We start from the raw sequence: 21,444 nt of genomic DNA on the forward strand, positions 1-21,444 counted from the left end.
CCATTTGAGGTAGGTGCCCACGTTACAGATGCGTAAAATATTTGTGCAGAATCACAGCTGGTTAGTGACAGACCAGGATTCAACTTATGCCTCCCAAGACATTTTATGCCACGTTATTATCTACACATCCAACCAACAGCTGTGGAGCGTAAACTCCAAGGCCAGACACTGGTCTAGGCACCTGGGGCAGATTCATCAGCAAGACAGTTAATAAACAGTAAACATAACGTTAAAAGATGACAAGGAAAAAAAAGGCATAAAGGAATCCTGTGGGCAGGGGAGGCTGGGCTTAAATAGGGAGATGTGGTGGGCCTCCAGAGAAGGTGACTTTTGAGCTTAGGCTTGGAGGAGGTGAAGGGGGTAGTTCTGGGGAGACTTGAAGTGCTCCAAGTGGAGGGAACAGCCAGTGCCCCTAGAGGTGGGGGCAGGCTTGGGGCGACAGGAACTGCAAGGAGAGCGATGTGGGTGGAGCAGGTTGGGGCGAGGGAAGAAGGGTAGATGAGAGCATAGGGAACAGGGGACCGGATCAAGGACGACATTATAAAGTCTGTGGCTTTCACTCTGTGTGAGATGGGAGCAACCCTGGCTTACCTGTGAACAACCTGTGGTCTGCGGTGATCAGGCCCAGTTTGGAGGTCCCTCTGGTGGTGGTGTGCCCGTGGGTCCAGGGTTCGAGGTCAGTATCCACAGCAGCGGTGGCTGGGTCCTAACAAGAACCAGCTGTAGCATGATTTTGGTCAGTGTTCTGGCCAACCTCCCTTAGCAACCGCCTCTGTGCTGGCCTAATTTTCCAGGCCTCCCGCCCAGTCTCTGAAGTACCCAATACCCTTCCAGTGCATTCCTTTTCTGCTTACGTTAACTAGAGTCGGATCCTGTTATTTTCAACAGAGAAACCTGCCTGGTGATCTAGTGCAATCTGATCATCTAGGTCTCGAGCATCACCTCTTTGTGAGGCCTGTCTTGACAACCTCAGTCACTTTCTCCCGCATCAGCCTGCTTTCTTTTCTTCACAGCACTTACCACCAAAATCACCTTGTGTATTTGCTTACTCCTTTCTCCCCTCACTAACCTTCATGAGAGTAAGGGCCACACCTGTCTTGTTTACCACAGTAACCCCAGACCAGGACTGAGCGTAGGGCAGGCCTCAAGTATTTGTTGAATGAATGGATGAAAGCTGCCAATATGGACATTGTTTGAAAGGAGCCAAATCCATGAGTCTGGAGCATGTGGTTATGAAGATGGCGGATCCAAGCCCAGGTGACTATGCACAAGACTCCTGTTAGCTCCAAAGACTTCTGGGGTACAGATGAGAAATGACCCCAAGTACCACAGAGTTCCCTGAGTAGAGAAAGGGAGAGAATGAGAGGAGGAAAGGGGAGAGAAAGGAAGAGTGGGAGGGGGATCAAGATGGCAGAGTAAGAGGATATAGAGCTCACCTCCCCCCCACATCAAAAAATACATCTACATGTAGAACAATTCTCACCAAAAACTACGTGGAAACTGACAGAAGGACTCCTATACAACCAAGGCTGCAAGAAAGATTCCCCCATAATCCCATCCCAGGTAGGATGGGAAGAAAAGCACCAGGTTGAGACTTGTGCCCCCGGGAGGGAACTAAGAGGAAAAGGGAGCTCGTACAGGTGGACACTCACCCTGGGGAGTGAGCAGGTTGAGAGACAGACTGGGCATTCTAGTCCTGGGGTCTTATACAGAGGAGGCAAGACCCTTCGGCTGCCTGGAGAACAGCTGGGACACATAGAAAGGCTGGAGAAGCCTAGACTGCACTGGTGAGGAGTACGCAGTGCTGGCTTGCCACCAAACGGCGGAGAGAGGTCTGCCCTAGCAGCTGCCACCTTGCCACACTCTCTGACCCAAGCTGAGTGAACCCCCTGGCCCCACTCACTCCACACCACAGCTTGGCACTGAATCTAGGGCAGCCACATCCTGGAAAAAGACTCGATCTAGGGACACAGAGGTGACCCATGGGCCTGGGGTATGGTACAGGCTGAGTGATGGCCATTGTTGGTGCTTACTCAGCGCCACAGAAGTAGCCCAGACTTCTGATGACAGTGCAGCCACTTCGACTCCTGCAACCACAATGCCATGATCCCCAAGCAAACGCTCCAGCGCACCCACTCCATGCCACAACCTTACACTAGAGCTGAGACCACCACAATAGGGGAAAAGACAACCTTGATCCGGTTCTGGGCGGGACTGCAGATACCTACACAAGCAGCACACTGGACATGTGTAAGCACACAAACCCTGCTTACTGCAGCACTCCCCTCCTTCGGGGCAAAGGTTCCAGTGTGGGCAGAAGGAAAAACACACACCTGAAGGGAACAGAGCCAGCTCCAGCCCGACCCTCATGGCTTCCACTCCAGCAGCTTGGGAGCAGATCCCACCCAACAGGGCGACTGCGGCCAGTGAGGAGACAGGAAGTCTCGCCTCACACCCTGCACAGTCTTTGGCTCCTCCAACGCCAGCCGTAGCCCCCTATCAAGGTGACAGTTGTCATCACATCCTGAGGAAAGCAGTGGGCTGGCATCCACATCAAATTCAACCCACACACCAAGGATGTTAGGCACAGTCTACACAGTCTACATAGGGATGTTCCCGCATAAAAACACCCCTTCAAGACCATAACAGATAACTGTTGCACCTCAATTCACAGAGACAGAGAAAGTTAAGTAAAATGAAAACGCAGAGGAACTACTCTCTGCTGAAAGAGCAGGAGAAAACCCCTGAAGAAATAAATAATGAAAAAGAGAATCAGTCTATAGACAATGAATTCAAAAAGTTGGTAATAAAAATGCTAACTGAATTAAGACAGTAGAGGTAAGCACAGATCATTCTACCAAGGAACTAGAAATTTAAAAGACCCAATCAAAAATTGATAATTCAATCTCTGAGATAAAAAGCACTCTAGAAGCAATGAATAGCAGACTAAATGACACAGAAGAATGCATAAGTGACCTGGAAGATAAAATAATAGAAATCACCCAATAAGAACAGAAGAAAGAAGAAAGGCGGGGGGGGGAGGGAGGGAGAAAACAACATACAAGATCTATGGGATAATATAAAATGTGCCAATATTCACATTATAGGGGTTCCAGAAAAAGAAGAAAGGGATCAAAAATGTACTAGAAGAAATTATGGCTGGAAACTTCCCAAACCTAAAGAAGGAAACATATCCAATTTCAGGAAGCAGAGAGAGTCCCAAACAAGATGAGCCCAAACTGGCCCACAACAAGACATATCATAATTAAAATGGCAAAATTAAAGGTAAAGAGAGAATTCTAAAGGCAGCAGGAGAAAAACAGAGAGTCATATACAAGGGAATCCCCACAAGGCTATCAGCTCATTTCTCTGGAGAAACTTTGCAGGGCAGAAGGAAGTGGCATAATACATTCAAAGCCCTAAAAAAGAAACTCCTGCAACCTAGGATACTCTATTCAGCAAGATTATCATTTAGAAAAGAAGGAAAGAATTTCTCCGACAAGCAGAAACTAAAAGAATTCAGCAATACTAAACCTACCCTAAAAGAAACGTTGAAGGGTCTACTGTAAATGGAAAAGAAGAATCTATAGGAGAGGGAAAATCCCAATAGGCAAGGCAAATATATAGTAAGGATTAAAGATCACTTAAATAAGCCAGTACTTAGATTTTTTTAAAATTTTAAGAAGCAACTACAATAAACAGTAAAGGGATAAGCACAAAGATGTAAAATGATATCAAAAACTCAAAATGTGGGGGAGGGGAGCAAAAAACGTAGATCTTTTAGAATGTTTGAACTTACATGATTATCAGTTTAAAGCAATTAGATATAATTACAGGTCAATATATATGAACCCCATGGTAACCACAAATCAAAAACCTACAATAAGGGGCTTCCCTGGTGGTGCAGTGGTTAAGAATCTGCCTGTCAATGCAGGGGACACGGGTTCAAGCCCTGGTCTGGGAAGATCCCACATGCCGCAGAGCAACTAAGCCCGTGCACCACAACTACTGAGCCTGCACTCTAGAGCCCGCAAGCCACAACTACTGAAGCCCGTGCACCTAGAGCCTGTGCACCTAGAGCATGTGCTCCGCACAAGAGAAGCCACTGCAATGAGAAGCCCACGCACCACCATGAAGAGTAGCCCCCACTCGCCGCAACTAAGAGAAAGCCTGCGCGTAGCAACAAAGACCCAACGCAGCCAAAAATAAGAATAAATAAATAAATAAATAATTTTTTAAAAAGGAAAAAAATCTGCCTTCCAGTGCAGGGGACGCTGGTTCTATCCCTGGTCAGGGAACTAAGATCTCACATGCCACAGGGCAACTAAGCCCACATGCCACAACTACTGAGCCCACGCGCTCTGGAGCCCACGTGCCACAACTAGAGAAGCCCATGTGCAGCAACAAAAGATCCTGCGTGCCGCAGTGAAGATCCCACGTGCCACAATTAAGACCCAACGCAGCCAAATAAAAAAAAAAAAAGACAAAGTGCGGGGATGGAAAAAGAAATTTCATGCAAATAGAAACAACAAAAAGCAGAGGTAGCAACACTCATATCAGACAAAATAGACTTTAAAACAAAGGCTAGGGACATCCCTGGTGGCTCAGTGGTTAAGAATCCACCTGCCAATGCAGGAGACATGGGTTCAAGCCCTGGTCCGGGAAAATCCCACGTGCTGCGGAGCAACTAAACTCATGCGCCACAACTACTGAGCCTGCGCTCTAGAGCCCAGGAGCCACAACTACTGAGCCCACATGCCACAACTACTGAAGCCCAAGCGCCTAGAGCCCATGCTCCGCAACAAAAGAAGCCACCACAATGAGAAGCACGCGTACCACAACGAAGAGTAGCCCCTGCTCACCACAACTAGAGAAAGCCCCCACACAGCAACAAAGACCCAATGCAGCCAAAAAACTAAGTAAAATAAATTTTAAAAAATAAAAATAAAAAATTTTTTTTAAAAAGGCTATAACAAAAGACAAAGAAGAGCATTATATAATGAAAAAGGGATGAATACAAGAAGAGGATACTATACTCATTAACATATAGGTACCCAATACAGGAACACCTAAATATATAAAGCAAATACTAACAGACATAAATGGAGAAATTGACAATACAACAATAATAGTAGGAGATTTTAACACCCTACTGACATCAATGGACAGATCATGCAGACAAAAAACAAAATCAATAAGGCAACAGAGGTCTTAAATGATACAACAGACCACTCTGAAAAACTGAAAGCATTTCCTCTAAATTCAGGAACAAGACAAGGATGCCCACTCTCACTGCTTCTTCTAACATAGTATTAGAAGTCCTAGCCACAGCAATCAGACAAGAAAAAGAAATAAAAGGTATCAAAGTTGTAAGGAAAGAGGCAAAACTGTCACTATTTGCAGATGACATGATACTCTATATAAGGAACCCTAAAGTCTCCACCTAAAAAAAAAACTATTAGAATTAATAAATGAATTCAGCAAGGTTGCAGGATACAAGAGTAATATACAGAAATCTGTTGCGTTTCTATACACAAATAATGAAACATCAGAAAGTTTTTTAAAAATCTCACTTAAAATCACATCAAAAGGGGCTTCCCTGGTGGCGCAGTGGTTGAGAATCTGCCTGCCAATGCAGGGGACACGGGTTCGAGCCCTGGTCTGGGAGGATCCCACATGCCGCGGAGCAACTAGGCCCGTGAGCCACAATTACTGAGCCTGCGTGTCTGGAGCCTGTGCTCCGCAACAAGAGAGGCCACGACAGTGAGAGGCCCGCGCACCGCGATGAAGAGTGGCCCCCGCTTGCCACAACTAGAGAAAGCCCTTGCACAGAAATGAAGACCCAACACAGCCATAAATAAATAAACCCAAAAGTTAAAAAAAAAAAAAAAAGTCATATCAAAAATAAATAAAATACCTAGGAATAAATTTAACCAAGGATGTGAAAGATCTATACTCTGAAAACTATAAAACACTGATGAAGGAAATTGAAAATGATTCAAAGAAATGGAAATTTATCCTGTGCTCTTGTATTGGAAGAATTAATTAAAATGACCATACTACCCAAAGCAATCTACAGATTTAATGCAATCCCCACCAAAATACCCATGACATTTTTCACAGAACTAGAACAATCCTAAAATTTATATGGAACCACACAAGACCCCCAATTGCCAAAGCAATCCTGAGATAAAAGAACAAAACTGGAGACTTCAGACTATACTTACAAAGCTACAGTAATCAAAGCATCATGGTATTGACACAAAAACAGACACACAGTTCAATGGAGCAGAATAGAGAGGCCAGAAATAAACCCACATACCTACAGTCAATTAATCTACAATAAAGGAGGCAAGAATATATAATGGAGAAAAGACAGTTTCTTCAACAAGTGGTGCAGAGAAACCTGGAGAGCTGCATGTAAAACAATGATATTAGAACATTCTCTCATACCATATACAAAAATAAACTCAAAATGGTTTACAGACCAAAATGTAAGACCTGAAACTATAAGACTCCTAGAAGAGAACATGGGCAGAACTCTCTGACATAAATCGTAGCAATATTTTCTTGGATCAGTCTCCAACAGCAAAAGACATAAAAGCAAAAATAAACAAATGAGACCTAATTAATCTTAAAATTTTTTGCACAGCAAAGGAAACCATCAACAAAATGAAAAGACAATCTACAGAATGGGAGAAAATATTTTCAAATGATGCAACTGACAAGGGGTTATATCCAACATACAGACAACTCATACAACTCAATATCAAAAGAACAATCCGATCAAAAAATGGGCAGAAGGTACTTCCCTGATGGGAACTAAAAACAGAACTAAAAAACTAAAAACAGATCCAGCAATTCCACTCCTGGGTATATACCCATAAAAAATGAAAACACTAATTCGAAAAGATCACCCCAATGTTCACAGAAGCACCATTTATAATAGCCAAGACATGGAAGCAACCCAAGTGTCCATCAATGGATGACTGGATTAAGAAGATGTGGTGTATATATATACACCGTATATATATATGGAATATTACTCAGTCATAAAAAAGAATAAAATACTGCCATTTGCAGCAACATGGATGGACCTAGAGAATATTATGCTTAGTGAAGTAAGTCAGACAGAGAAAGGTAAATACTATAGGATATAACTTATATGTGGAATCTAAAAAATAATACAAATGGGGACATCCCTGCAGTCCAGTGGTTAAGACTCCACTGCAGGGGGCATGGGTTCGATCCCTAGTTAGGGAACTAAGATCCTACATGCCATGGGGCGCAACAAAAAATAACGATAATAATACAAATGAATGTATATGCAAAACAGAAACAGACTCATAGAGAAAACTTGTGGTTACCAAGGGGAAGGGGGAAGGGGGAGGGACAAATTAGGGGTATGGGATTAACAGATACAAACTGCAATATATAAAATAAAGAAGCAGCAAGGATATACTGTATAGCTCAGGGAATTATATGCATTATCTTGTAATAACCTATAATGGAATATAATCTGCAAAAATACTAAGGTACTATGCTGTACACCTGAAACAAACACAATATTGTAAATCAACTATACTTCAATTAAAAAAAAGAAAAAGGAAAAAAAGAGTGAAAGGAGGAAGAGAAAGAGAAAGGAGGAGGGCTGAGGGGGACTAAGGAGGAAAAGAAGGGAATGGTTGCAGAAATGGGCCTGGGAAGGGCCGAGAAAGCAGGCAGGGTGAGGAAGGCCAGCTCCACTGCATACTCAGAGCCCCAGGGGAGGTGGCAGCCCAGGATGGGCAGAAGATATGGCTTTCCTTATTATCCAGTGGTGGGGGAGAGAGTGCTCCAGGCAGGGACTGAAGGAGGATCTAGAAACAAATCACACCAGGAGGGTCATGTCCCCACATCCATGGCCAGCAGCAATGGGCACAAGGAAGCAGACTCATGGTCCAGTGCAGCCGGGTTGTAGTAAACATCCTGATCACTAAGATTCATTGGGGCATGAACAGGAAATGTGTTAGGCTCTTTATGGGACTGTTAAAACAGATCATCTCCTGGTCAGGAAAACTGTACAGAACAAGTCTGGAGATGGAGGTGGGGCACCGATGGCAAAACTAACATAAGGCTCAGAGGCTGTGAAAGGCCCCTGGGATGCATGAGGCAGGGACAGGTGACAGATGGAACGTGGGCAGACGTGCTCTTCTGGGAGTGGGACCACCCTCCATGGACACTGAGGCCTGGTCAGGGCATTGTTTCCTCAAAAGGACACCCTGGACAGCCCCCAAATCTCCAGGGTGCTCCAGCACCAGCAGAGGCTATGGTGGACTCTGCTCTCCCCCTAAATATTCCACCACAATAAAGGCAGCAACCCCACACATCTGCCCCTACAAGCCCTGAGCACAAGAGGAGGGAAAAAGAGGACTATTTGGGGGCAATTTGTTCCTGTGCGACTTCAACGTGAAGGGAATCCTTGGGACCTCCCTGGTGGTCCAGTGGTTAAGACTCCACGCTTCCACTGCAGGGGGCTCAGGTTCGATCTCTGGTCGGGGAAGTAAGATCCCATATGCAGAGTGGCACGGCCAAAAACAAGGGAGTCCTTAAGAACACTAAGAAAATAACTGACCAGACAGGAGGTGCCAGAATTGCAGTATCAGCAGCAATAACACCCATATATAGAGTGCATATCTATATACTGCATAGATGCTGCATATCTATATACTGCATATCTCAGTAAGATATGCAGACTGCTCTACATGTTATACTCATCTAATCCTCATAATTATATCTCAATCCCCGTTTTACAGATGGGAAAACCGAGGAACAGTGGAGGATGCCCAAGGATAATTAAGGGGTAGAACTGGTATTTGAAGACTGGTAGCTCCACAGCCCATACCCTATTTCTATACGATGCAGCTAGATGAGGGAGATGGTGTTGCCAGACCTGGCAGAAGACTCTCAGGTCCCACCAGGTCCCTTGCAGGTTAGGTCCCACTTGCCACCAAGCTCCAAAAACTAGCAGGGTCTCACTCTGCTGAGGAAGATTATCCAGGGCTCACCCTCATGGCCCTTGCTGTCAGTCTCGACCGAATGCAACACTCATCTTTGCCCAATGGATTCCCATCTGTCACAAGCCCCAATTCCCCTCTGTGGGATTCCTGGCCACAGCCAGGCGAGATCTCTTATCTGGAGAAGATGTGGAACTAACTGGGGAGCACTTGTGTGGCTTCCCAGGAGCTAACCGTGAGCCAGTGTGAATTTACTGCATTATGGGAAACAGAAAACTGAGAAACCAAGATCTCGCAAAGCCTCCTCTCCACCACTCTGCACTCTCCTCCATCCTACTGCCTCTCTCAGCACACTTTCTCAGCTGATTCATCAACACATAAATCATCCAAAATAGTAGCCTAGCACCAGGTCAGAGTGGCTTTCAGCTTGGGTCTCCACAGGTACCAAAGAACGTTTTCTGAATCTTAGTTTAGCTTCTCTGGACAGAAACAGCTTAGTCCAGGTTATGACTCACCTCCTTGGGTCAAAGAGCCCAAGGGTGAGGTCACAGGATAAAACCATGCCTGTGGGCAAGGCACATAGGGTCAAATGTGTCTTTCACAAGAAGTCCCTGAGCCAGTGGGAAATGAGGAAGGAGAGGTGCCAGCTCAGGGAAAGAAAGGAAAGAAGCCAAAGAGCAGTGCCAAAGTATCCTAGGACAGGAACCATTCAAAAAGAAAAAGCTAGTATAAACAGCCAAGAGCAAACACGAAAAAAACAAGAAAATGACCTAAGTGATCAACAAAGAGTGAATAAATTCCATTATGGTCCATCTGAAGGCTAGAATATCATGCAGCTGTTCCCATTTTTAATTATGAGCACTGAGGTATCATGGAAATGTGTGACAGAAAGTGAAGGGAACAAAGGATTAAAATTTAGTGTAGATGCAATCCTTTTCATTGTCAATGTTTTGATTGTGGTAAAACATACATAAAATTTATCATTTTAACTATTTTTGTTTACAATTCAGTGCCATTAAGTATATTACGATGTAGTGCAACCATCAACACTATTTCCAGAACTTTTTCATCATCCCAAACGGAAACTCTGTATCCATTAAACAGTAACTTCCCATTTCCCCCTTACCCCATCTCTTGGTATCCTCTAGTTCACTTTCTGTCTCTGTGAAATTGCCTATTCTAGGTACCTCATATAATTGGCATCACATAATATTTGTCATTTTATGTCTGGTTTATTTCAGGTTCATATTTCTAAGTTTCCTCCATGATGTATCATGTATCAGAACTTTGTTCCTTTTTATGGCTGAGTAACATTCCACTGTATTAATATATCACATTGTGGTTATCCATTCATCTTTTGATGAACACTTGGGTTGTTTCCACCTTTTGGCTATTGTGAGTAATGCTGGAAATCACCTTGGATAATATTGACGCTGTAACATTAAGTCTTCCAATTCATGAAAAGGAGATGTCTTCCATTTATTTGTCTTCAATTTCTTTCAGCAATATTTATAGTTTTCAGTGTACAAGTCTTTCACACACTTTTTTTTTTGTCTGTGTTGGGTCTTTGTTGCTGTGCACGGGCTTTCTCTAGTTGCAGTGAGCGGGGGCTACTCTTGGGGGCTACTCTTTGTTGCAGTGCACGGGCTTCTCATTGATGTGGCTTCTTTTGTTAAGGAGCACAGGCTCTAGGCACGTGAGCTTCAGTAATTGCAGCATGGGGGCTCAGTAGTTGCGGCACGCTGGCTCTAGGGCTCAAGGGCTCTAGAGCGCAGGCTCAGTAGTTGTGGCTCACGGGCTTAGTTGCTCTGCAGCATGCGGGATCTTCCCGGACCAGGGCTCGAACCCGTGTCCCCTGCATTGGCAGGCAGATTCTTAACCACTGGCCACCAGGGAAGTCCCTCACACTGTTCTTAAACTTATTCCTAAGTACTTGATTCTCTTTTATGCAATTGCAAGTGGAATTGTCTTCTTAATTTCCTTGTCAGATTGTTCATTGCTACTTTATAGGAATGCAACTTATTTTTGTATGTTGATTTTGTATCATGCAGCTTTGCTGAATTGGTTTATTAGCTCTCACAATTTTTTGTGGAATTTTTAGGGCTTTCCAATATAAGATCATGTCATCTGCCACTGTAAATCAACTTTTTATACTCCAATAAAAATTTTTTAAAAACGATCATATGTCATCTGCACACAGAGGTAATTTTATTTCTCCTTTCCAAATTAGATGCCTTTTATTTCATTTTTCTTGACTAACTGCTCTGGCCAGAACTTCCAGTACACTGGTCTTCCAGTGTTGAACAGAAATGGCAAAAAAACAGGGACTTGCCTCGTGGTCCAGTGGTTAAGACTCCACCTTCCAATGCAGGGGGTGCGGGTTCAATCCCTGGTCTGGGAACTAAGATTCCCACATGCCGTGTGGCTAAAAAAAAAAAAAAAAAAAGAAAAGAAAGAAAGAAATGGCAAAAAAGGGCATCCTTGTCTTGTTCCTGACCTCAGGGGGAAAGATTTTAGTCTTTCACCTTTGCTTATGATACTAGATGTGGGTTTTTCATATGTGCTCTTATTATATTGTAGTTTCCTTCCATTCCTATTTTACTAAATTCTTTTTTTTTTTTAAACTTTGGGTTTATTTATTTATTTATTTATTTATTTACAGCTGTGTTGGGTCGTTTCTGTGCGAGGGCTTTCTCTAGTTGCGGCAAGTGGGGGCCACTCCTCATCGCGGTGCGCGGGCCTCTCATTATCGCGGCCTCTCTTGTTGCGGAGCACAGGCTCCAGACGCGCAGGCTCAGTAATTGTGGCTCACGGGCCTAGTTGCTCCGCAGCATGTGGGATCCTCCCAGACCAGGGCTCGAACCCGTGTCCCCTGCACTGGCAGGCAGATTCTCAACCATTGCGCCACCAGGGAAGCCCGAATTTTTTCTTTTTTATCATTAAAGAGTGTTAAATGTTGTAAACTGTTTTGTCTACATCAACCGAAGGTATTTTTTCTTCATCCTGTGAGTGTGGAGTATTATACTGATTGATTTTCTTTGTGTGATTTTTTAAATAGAAGTATAGTTGATGTACAATATTATATATTTTACAAGTGTACAATATTGTGATTCACAAATTTTAAAGGTTATGCTCCATTTATAGTTATAAAATATTGGCTATATTCCCTGTGTTGTATATCCTTATAAGTTATTTTATACATAATGGTTTGTACCTCTTAATCCCCTGCCCCTATATTGCCTTTCCTGCCTTCCCTCTCCCCACTGGTAACCATTAATTTGTTCTCTGTATCTGTGAGTCTGTTTCTTTCTTTTTTTCTTTTTTAATGTATTTTTTAAATTTACTTATTTTTGGCTGCATTGGGTCTTCATTGTTGTGCGTGGGCTTTCTCTAGTTGCAGCGAGGGGGGGCTACTCTTCGTCACAGTGTGCAGGCTTCTCATTGCAGTGGGTTCTCTTGTTGTGGAGCATGGGCTCTAGCTACACGGGCTTCAGTAGTTGAGGCTCACAGGCTCTAGCGCAGGCTCCGTAGTTGTGGTGCATGGGTTTAGTTGCTCCACGGCACGTGGGATCTTCCCACACTGGGGCTCAAACCCATGTCCCCTGCATTAGCAGGTGGATTCTTAACTACTGCGCCACCAAGGAAGCCCTGTGTTTCTTTTTTGTTATATTCACTAGTTCGTTGTATTTTTTAGATTCCACAGATAAGTGGTATCATACAATATTTGTCTTTCTCTATCTGACTCATTTCATTTGGCACAATACCCTCCAAGTCCATCCATGTTGCTGCAAGTGGCAAAATTATATTCTTCTCTATGGCTGAGTAGTATTCCATTGAGAGAGAGAGAGAGAGAGTGTGTGTGTGTGTGTGTGTGTGTGTGTACCACATCTTCTTTATCCATCATCTGCTGATGGACATTTAGGTTACTTCCATATCTTGGCAATTGTAAATAATACTCCTATGAACATAAGGGTTTCAAATTAGTGTTTTTGCTTCTTTTGGATATATACCCAGGAGTAGAATTGCTGGATAATATGGTAATTCTATTTTTAGTTTTTTGAGAAACCTCCATACCATTTTCCACAGTGGCTGCACCAATTTACATTTCCAACCACAGTTTAAGAGGGTTCCCTTTTCTCAACATCGTCTCTAACACTTATTTGTGTTCTTCTGATGATAGCCATTCTGACAGATGTAAGGTGATGTCTCATTGTGGTTTTGACTTGCATTTCCCTGATGATTAGCATGTTGAGCATCTTGTCATGTGCCTGTTGGCCATGTGCATACCCTCTTTGGAAAAACATTGATTCAGGTCTTCTGACCATTTTTTAATTGGGTTATTTGGGGTTTTGTATATAATTGATTTTCATATGTTGAGCCACCTTTGTATTCCAGGAAAAAACCTAACTTGTCATGGTGTATAATCCTTTTAATGTGAGGCTCAAATCAGTATGCTAGTATTTTCCTAAGGATTATTACATCAATATTCATAAGAAATATTGATCTGTAGTTTTTAGTTTCTTTGTCTGGATTTGGTACCAGAGTTAATACTGTCCTCATAGAATGAATTAGGAAGTATTCCCTCCCCTTCAATTTTATGGAAGAGTTTGAGAAAGACTGGTGTTAATTCTTCTTTAAATCTTTGGTAAAGTACACCAGTGAAACAATGTGGTCCTGGGCTTTTGTTGTTGTTGTTGTTGTTAGGAAATTTTTAATTACTGATTCAATTTCCTTACAAGTTATAAGTCTATTCAGATTTTCTATTTCTTCATGGATCAGCCTTGGTAGGTTGTATGTTTCTAGGAATTTGTCCATTTCATCTAGATTATCCAAGTTGATGGTGTACAGTTGTCCACAGTACCCTCATAGTCCTTTTTATTTCTGTAAAATTGGTAATGTCCTCCTTCATTTCTGATTTTAGTTATTAGAGTCTTCTTTCTTTTTCTTAGTCAATGTAGGTAAAGGTTTGTCAATTTTGTTTATCTTTTCAAAGAAGCAATTCATGGTGTCATCTTTTTTAACGTATGCATTTACAGCTATAAATTCCCTTCATAGCACTGCAGTTCCTTCATTTCTTACATTTTGGTATGTTGTCTTTTCATTTTCATTCATCTCAAGGTGTATTCTATTTTCCCTTGTGATTTCTTCTTTGACCCACTGGTTGCATAATAGAGTGTTAAAATCCACATGCTTGTGAATTTTCCAGTTTTCCTTCTGTTATTGATTTCTAGTTTCATTCCATTGTGCTTAAAGGTTATCGGTATGATTGCAATCTTGTTAAATTTCTTAAGGCTTTGTTACCTAATATATGGTCTATCCTATAAAGTTCCATATGTACTTTAGAAGAATGTGTATTCTCCTGTGGTTGGTTGGTTAGGTCTAATTGGTTTATAGTGTTGTTCCAGTTCTCTATTTCCTTATTGATCTTCTGTCTGGTTGTACTATCTATTACTGAAAGGGGGTATTGAAGTCTCCATCTATTACTGTAGAACTGTCTATTTCCCATCAATTCTGTCAATTTTTACTTCACATATTTTGGGGCTCATTTGTTAGGTGCACATGTTTATAAATGTTGTATCTTCTAGTTATATTGAAACTTTTATCAACATATAATGTCCTTTGTCTCTTGTAACCTTTTTATATTTAAATTCTATTTATTCTGACAATAATGTAGCCATCCCAATTCTCTTATGGTTACTATCTGCAGGGAATATCTTTTTCCATCCTTTTATTTTATTTTCATTCTCTTTTGTGTCCTTATATCTAAAGTGAGTCTTCTATAGATGGCACATATATGGGTCCTATTGGATTTTTTAATCCAATCTGTCAATCTCTGCCTTTTAATAGAAGAGTTAAATCCACTTACATTTATGGGAATTCCCTGGCAGTCCAGTGGTTAGGACTCTGCGCTTTCACTGCAGAGGGCCTGGGTTCAATCCCTGGTCAGGGAACTAAGATCCCACAAGCTGTGCGGTGCAGCAAAAAAAAAGAGAAAAAAAATCCACATATATTTAGTGTGATTATTGATATAGGATTTACTTCGGCTATCTGTTTTCTATATATCTTATATGGTTTTCATTCCTCAATTTCACCATTACTGCTTTTTCAAATATATATGTAACCTTTTGTAGTGTACCATTTTGATTCCCTTCTTTCCTTTCCTATATATTTTTAAGTTATTTTCACAGTGGTTACCTTGAGGGTTACTAACAACCTACTTTGAATAATACCAACTTAGTTTCAGAAATATACATTTTAATCAAAAACCTCTGTCCCTCCCCTTTATACTGTTTTTGGTACAGATGACATCTCTGTACACTGAATGCCTATTTGCATGTATTCATAATTATTGTTTTATGTTTTTGCCTATTAAATCATATAAAAGGAAGAGAAATTGCAAACCATATCTAAAGTACAATAGCACTAACTTTTATATTTACCTACTAGTTACCTTTTCCAGTGTTCTTTATTTTCTTGTGTGGCTGTGAATTACCATCCTTTCACTTCAGCCTGAAGACCTCCCTTTAGCTCTTCCTGTAGGGCAGGTCTACTGGTAATAAATTCCCTCTGTTTTTGTTTATCTAGGAATGTCTTAATTTCTCCTTCCTTCTTGAAGGATAGTTTTGCCAGAGATAGACTTCTTGCTTGACAGTTTTATCTTTCAGGACTTTAAATATGTCATCCCATTGACTTCTTGCCTCTATGGTTCCTAAAGAAAAATCAGCTGCTAATCTTATTGAGGATCCCTTACACTGATGAATCAGTTCTCTCTTCCTATTTCAAATTCTCTTGGTCTTTGGATTTCAGCAATTTGATCTCTTGGGGCTTATCCTACTTGGAGTTCATTGAGCTTCTTGCACATGTATATTCATGCCTTTCCTCAGATTTGCAAAGCTTGAGGCCATTATTTCTTCAAATGATTTTTCTGCCCCTTCCCCTTTTTCCTCTTCTTCTGGGATTCCAATACACATATGTTGGTATGTCTGATGGTATCCCACATGTCCCTCAAGCTCTACTCATTTTTCTTCATTCTTTTTTCTATACGCTCCTAAGACTGAATAATTTTTTTATATATAAATTTATTTATTTATTTATGGCTGCGTTGGGTCTTCGTTGCACATGGGCTTTCTCTAGTTGCGGCGAGTGGGGGCTACTCTTTGTTGCTGTGTGCAGGCTTCTCATTGCGGTGGCTTCTCTTGTTGCAAAGCACGGGCTCTAGGCGCACAGGCTTCAGTAGTTGTAGCACACGGGCTCAGTAGTTGTGGCGCACGGGCTTAGCTGCTCCACGGCATGTGGGATCTTCCCGGGCCAGGGCTCAAACCCATGTCCCCTGCATTGGTAGATAGATTCTTAACCACTGCACCACCAGGGAAGTAAAGACTAAATAATTTTAATTGCTTTATCTTCAAAAGTTCATTGTTTCTTCTGCCTGCTCAAACCTTCTGTTGAAGCCCTCCAGTGTATCAGTTCTTGTACTTATGCTATTGGTGCCATATTTATTACAGCTACACGCTATTAACCCCAAAGTACAATGTTACAATTTTTGCTTTAAACAGTCATATGCTCTCTTAAAGAAGTAATATTTCTATATTACTCTTTTAAACACTCACTCCTTCTTAAATATCTTCACTTCTGATATCATCTCCTCTCAGCCTGAAGAACTTTATTCAGCATTCCCTACTGTAAAACCTGCTCCCAAATAATTTTTAGTTTTCTTTTATCTGAAAATATCTTTATTTCACTTTCATTCTTGACAGATGTTTTCAGCAGTATAGAATTCTGGGCTGGCTTTTTTCCTCTTTGATCACTTTAATATTGCTGTTCTCTGGCTTCTGTTATTTCAAATGAAAAGTCAGTGATTTGAAATGATACTCACTTGTATATGATTTGTCCATTTGTCAACATACATGTATGCTGTTTTCAATGTTTTTCCTTTGATTTTTCAGCAGTGTAATTATAATGTGAGCAAGTATTCATTTTCTTTGTATTTATTTTTCTTATTTTCACTGGACTTGTTATATATTTGTCTTCCACAAAATGTGAGAAAAGTTTAGTCATTCTTTGCATACTTTTCCCATCCCATTTTTTTCTTTTCTCTTTTTTTTGGGCCACACCATGCAGCCTGTGGGATTTTAGTTCCCCGACAAGGAAACAAACCTTGGCCCTTGGCAGTGAGAACGCAGAGTCCAAACCACTGGACAACCAAGGAATTCCCTCCCATCCCATTTTTTTCTCTTCTCTCCTTCTGGAACTACATTTACACATATGCTAGACCTTTTGATGTGTATACTATCTCACAGGTTCCCCTGAGGCTGTACTCTTTTTTTTTTTAATCTTTTGCTTTCTCCTTCAGATTGGAAAATTTCTATTGCGTTAACTTCAGGTTCACGAATCCTTCAGTTATTTTCCTTATTCTGCTGTGAAGCCCATCCAGTGAATTTTTATTTCAGATATTGTATTTTTTTAACTTTTTTCTTTTTTTTTTTTTTGGCTGCACTGTGCAGCTTGCAGGATCTTAGTTCCCTAACCAGGGATTGAACCTGGGCCCCAGGCAGTGGAAGCGCTGATTCCTAACTACTGGACCACCACGGAATTCCCGTTTGTTTTTTCCCAAGACATTGTATTTTTTATAGTTCCAAAACGTCCACCTGGTTCTTTATTATAATTACAGTATTTCTACTGAAATTTCCTCTTTTAATTTGCACAAACATATTTTCCCTTTCATCCTTGAACACAGTTACACTAGAAGCTTTAAAATTCTTATCTGCTATGGTGGAAGAACAACAGTAAGACTTTGCTAATTTACTTATCTGGGTCTTCTCAGGGATAATCTCCACTGATTTTCTCTTGAGTATGGGTCACGTTTTCCTGTTTTTTCATGTGCTGAGTAGTTTTGGATTGTATCCATGTTATTGTAAAGAATGGGACTCTAGATTGTTATGTTCCTCTGAAGACTATTAATTTTTATCAGGCAGTTACCCAACTGAAATCAAATTGCAAATTGTCTCACTAGCAATGGGTGGCAGCCGAAATGTCAGTTCAATCAGCAAAGAGACTTTTAAATGCGAAAATTACTGGGCATGTTTTTAAAAGCTGACTTTAACATTTCAAGCACAACATAGTATAATCTGCAGAACAATTCTGTGAATTCCTCAGAAGATTCATTTCCCAATGTCAACACTGCTGAGAATTTTCCAGCCATTAAAAAAAAAAAAAAAAAAAAAAAAAAAACCACCTAATAGAAGTTCCCAATCTCAAAATTAAGTCTTACTGAGCTTTCAACCTCTCCCTGAGAGAAGACCTGGGAGCACAACTGCTCTTGTCCTCTCCTGCTTTCTTTTGGATTAAATAAATAATTTTTAGAATTCCATCTTTGTTATGTACTGACTTTTAGCTATACCTCTTTGCATTATTTCTATATAGTGCTTGCCCTAAGTATTACCATACATATTCTCAGCCTCTCAAGGTCTTCTGAAAATTCATATTGTATCACTTCAAGTAAAATATAAGAAATTTACAATAAAATGTATCCATTGACCATCCCTTGGCTGCCTCTTAATGCTATAGTTACCATATGTATGATGTACCTACATACATTATCAATCCCACAATATAGTTATAATTTTTCCTTTAAACACTTGTAAGATTTTTAAAGAAACTGAGAAATAAGTCTTTTATAACTTACCTTCATATTACCATTTCAGGTGTTCTTCCATTCCTTCTTGAAGATCTATTATGACCATCCATCTCTTCTATCTTGTCCTTAATGCCACAGAAGAAAAACTTTTGGTGCTATTTACATTTCATCACTCCAGAACTTTCAGGCTCATGAACATAAATGCAAAAAAAAAAATTTAAACAAAATTTTAGCAATGCAAATCCAAAAATATTTTTAAAGGACAATACGTAACAACTGGGGTTTATACCAGGAATGCAGGGTTGGTTTAGTATTTAAAAAGCAATCACTGTAAATCATTATATGCATTATAATTCATTACATTAAACTAAAAAAGAAAACACACATGCTCTTCTCAATAAATGAAGAAAAGGCATCTGACAAATCCAACATCCATCCATTCCTGATAAAAACTCTCAGCAAACAAGGAATAGAAATGAACTCCTCAACCTAATAAAGAGCATCTATGAAAAACTTACAGCTAACATCATATTTAATGGTGAAAGAATGTTTTTCTCCACAAGATCAGAAACAATACAAATATGTCTGCTCTTACCATTTCTACATAACATTGTGCTGGAGGTTCCAGCCAGTGCAATCGGGCAAGATAAACACATAAGAGCAGGAGAAGAAAATAAGTTAAAACTTTATATTAACAGAAAATATAATTGTCCACGAAGAAAATCTGATGAGATCTACAAAAACAACAAAACACTACTACTAAAACTAAATGAGTTTAGCAAGGCTGCAGGGTACGAGATCAATACACAAATATCAATGTTGTTTCTATACACTAGCAATGAGCAATCAAAAATTGAATTTTAAAAAGCATACAAAAACATTAAAAATTATGAAATACTTAGGGACAAATATGACAAAAGAAGTGAAAGACCTGTACACTGAACAGTATAAAACACTGCTGGAATTTTAAAAGGCCTAAACTATTAGAGAGATATACCTTATTCATGGATCAGAAGACTCAATATTGTTATTAGAATAGACACCTCACTAAAGAAAATATACAGATGGCAGATAAGCACATAAAAAGATGCTCAACATCATTAGTCATTAGGAAAATACAAATAAAAAAACACCTACTAGAATGGAAAAATTAAAAAGACTAAGCCAGCTCTACAGTACAATGGATAGTACGTTGTACTTGCAAAAAGACTAACCATACCAAGTGCTGCACAGGATGTGGAGGAACAGGAGATTTCAGACACTGCTGGTGGAAATGTAAAATGGTACAATCATTTTGTAAAACAGTTTGGCAGTTTCTTAAGAAGCTAAATACACACCTACCATACTATCCAACCATTCCACTCCTATTTATCCACAAAAAAAAGGAAATGTATGCCCACATAAAGACTTGTCACATTCATAGCAGCTTTATTAGTAACAGACAAAAACTGGAAACAACCCAAATGTCCATCAATAGGTGAATAAACAAACTGTGGTATATCGTAACAGTGGAATACTTCCCAGCAACAAAAGGAATAAACTACTGACACATGCAACATGGATGAATCTCAAAACAATTATGCTGAAAGAAGCCAGACCATCTCCCCCCTAAAAAAAAAAAAAAAGAGTACATGAATTATATGATTCCATTTATATAAAACTCTAGAAAATGCAAACTAATGTAAAATAACAAAAAGCAGATTAGTGGTTGCTTGGGGATGAAAGGAAGGGGAAACAGGAGGGAGGAAATTACGAAGTACAACAAGGAAACTTTTGAGGTTGAAGGCTATCTTGGCTATCTTGATTATGATGATGGTTTTACAAGCGCATACATATCCCCAAACTTCTCAAACTGTATAGTTTACATACATGACTTTTTAAGTCAAATAAAACTGTTTTATGAAAAGAAGTTGTATCTTTCAGAAATTTCCTAAAGACAGGCTAATACACATACAGAATATTTTCCTGTTTTATACATATAAGATTATGCATGTTATGTATCTTACTATTCTCATCTAACATTGTATGCAAACAACTTATGACATTAGCAGAAATGTTTTAGCCTAATTTTTTTAAAACAGCAACATAGTATACATAGTAAGGGTGAACCAAAATTGATGGGCATTTAGGTTATTTCTAATTTGCTATTATAATGCCAAAGTGAACATATTTTACATTTATTTGTAAGCATACACACACAAGCAAAGGGTGCATTCATTTAAAACTTTCATTTATATTGTCCTGTCTCAGGATCTACATAAAACTGTTAGAATTAATAAGGTAACTTAGCAAGGTCATGGAAAACAAAGTCAATACATAGTATTACTATAAGTAGCAACAACCGGAAAATGAAAAAAAATACTATTTAAAATAACACACACAAAAAATCAAATACCTAGAAATTTGTCCAATAAAAAGTACCACACCTCTACATAGAAAACCACAAAACATGGGAATTCCCTGGTGGTCCAGTGGTTAGGATTCGGTGCTATCACTGCTGTGGCCTGGGTTGGACCCCTGGTCGGGGAACTAAGATCCCGCAAGCCACACAGCACAGCCACAAAAAAAAAGAAAAGAAAAAACATTATTGGAAAAAATTAAAGATCTAAATAAATGGAAGAATATACTACGTTCATGGATTAAAAGAACATAATTGTGTAAAGACTGTGTTAATTCTCCCAAATTTATTTATAGATTCAGTAAAACCTAATCAAAATCCCAGCAGGTTTTTGTTGTTGCTGTTCTATTATTGAAATTAACAAGCTGATTCTAAGGTGTATATGGAAATGCAAAGAGCCAAGAATAATCAGT

This window comes from Balaenoptera musculus, chromosome 20 (assembly GCF_009873245.2).
Source record: "Balaenoptera musculus isolate JJ_BM4_2016_0621 chromosome 20, mBalMus1.pri.v3, whole genome shotgun sequence".
NCBI classification, from domain to species: Eukaryota; Metazoa; Chordata; class Mammalia; order Artiodactyla; family Balaenopteridae; genus Balaenoptera; species Balaenoptera musculus.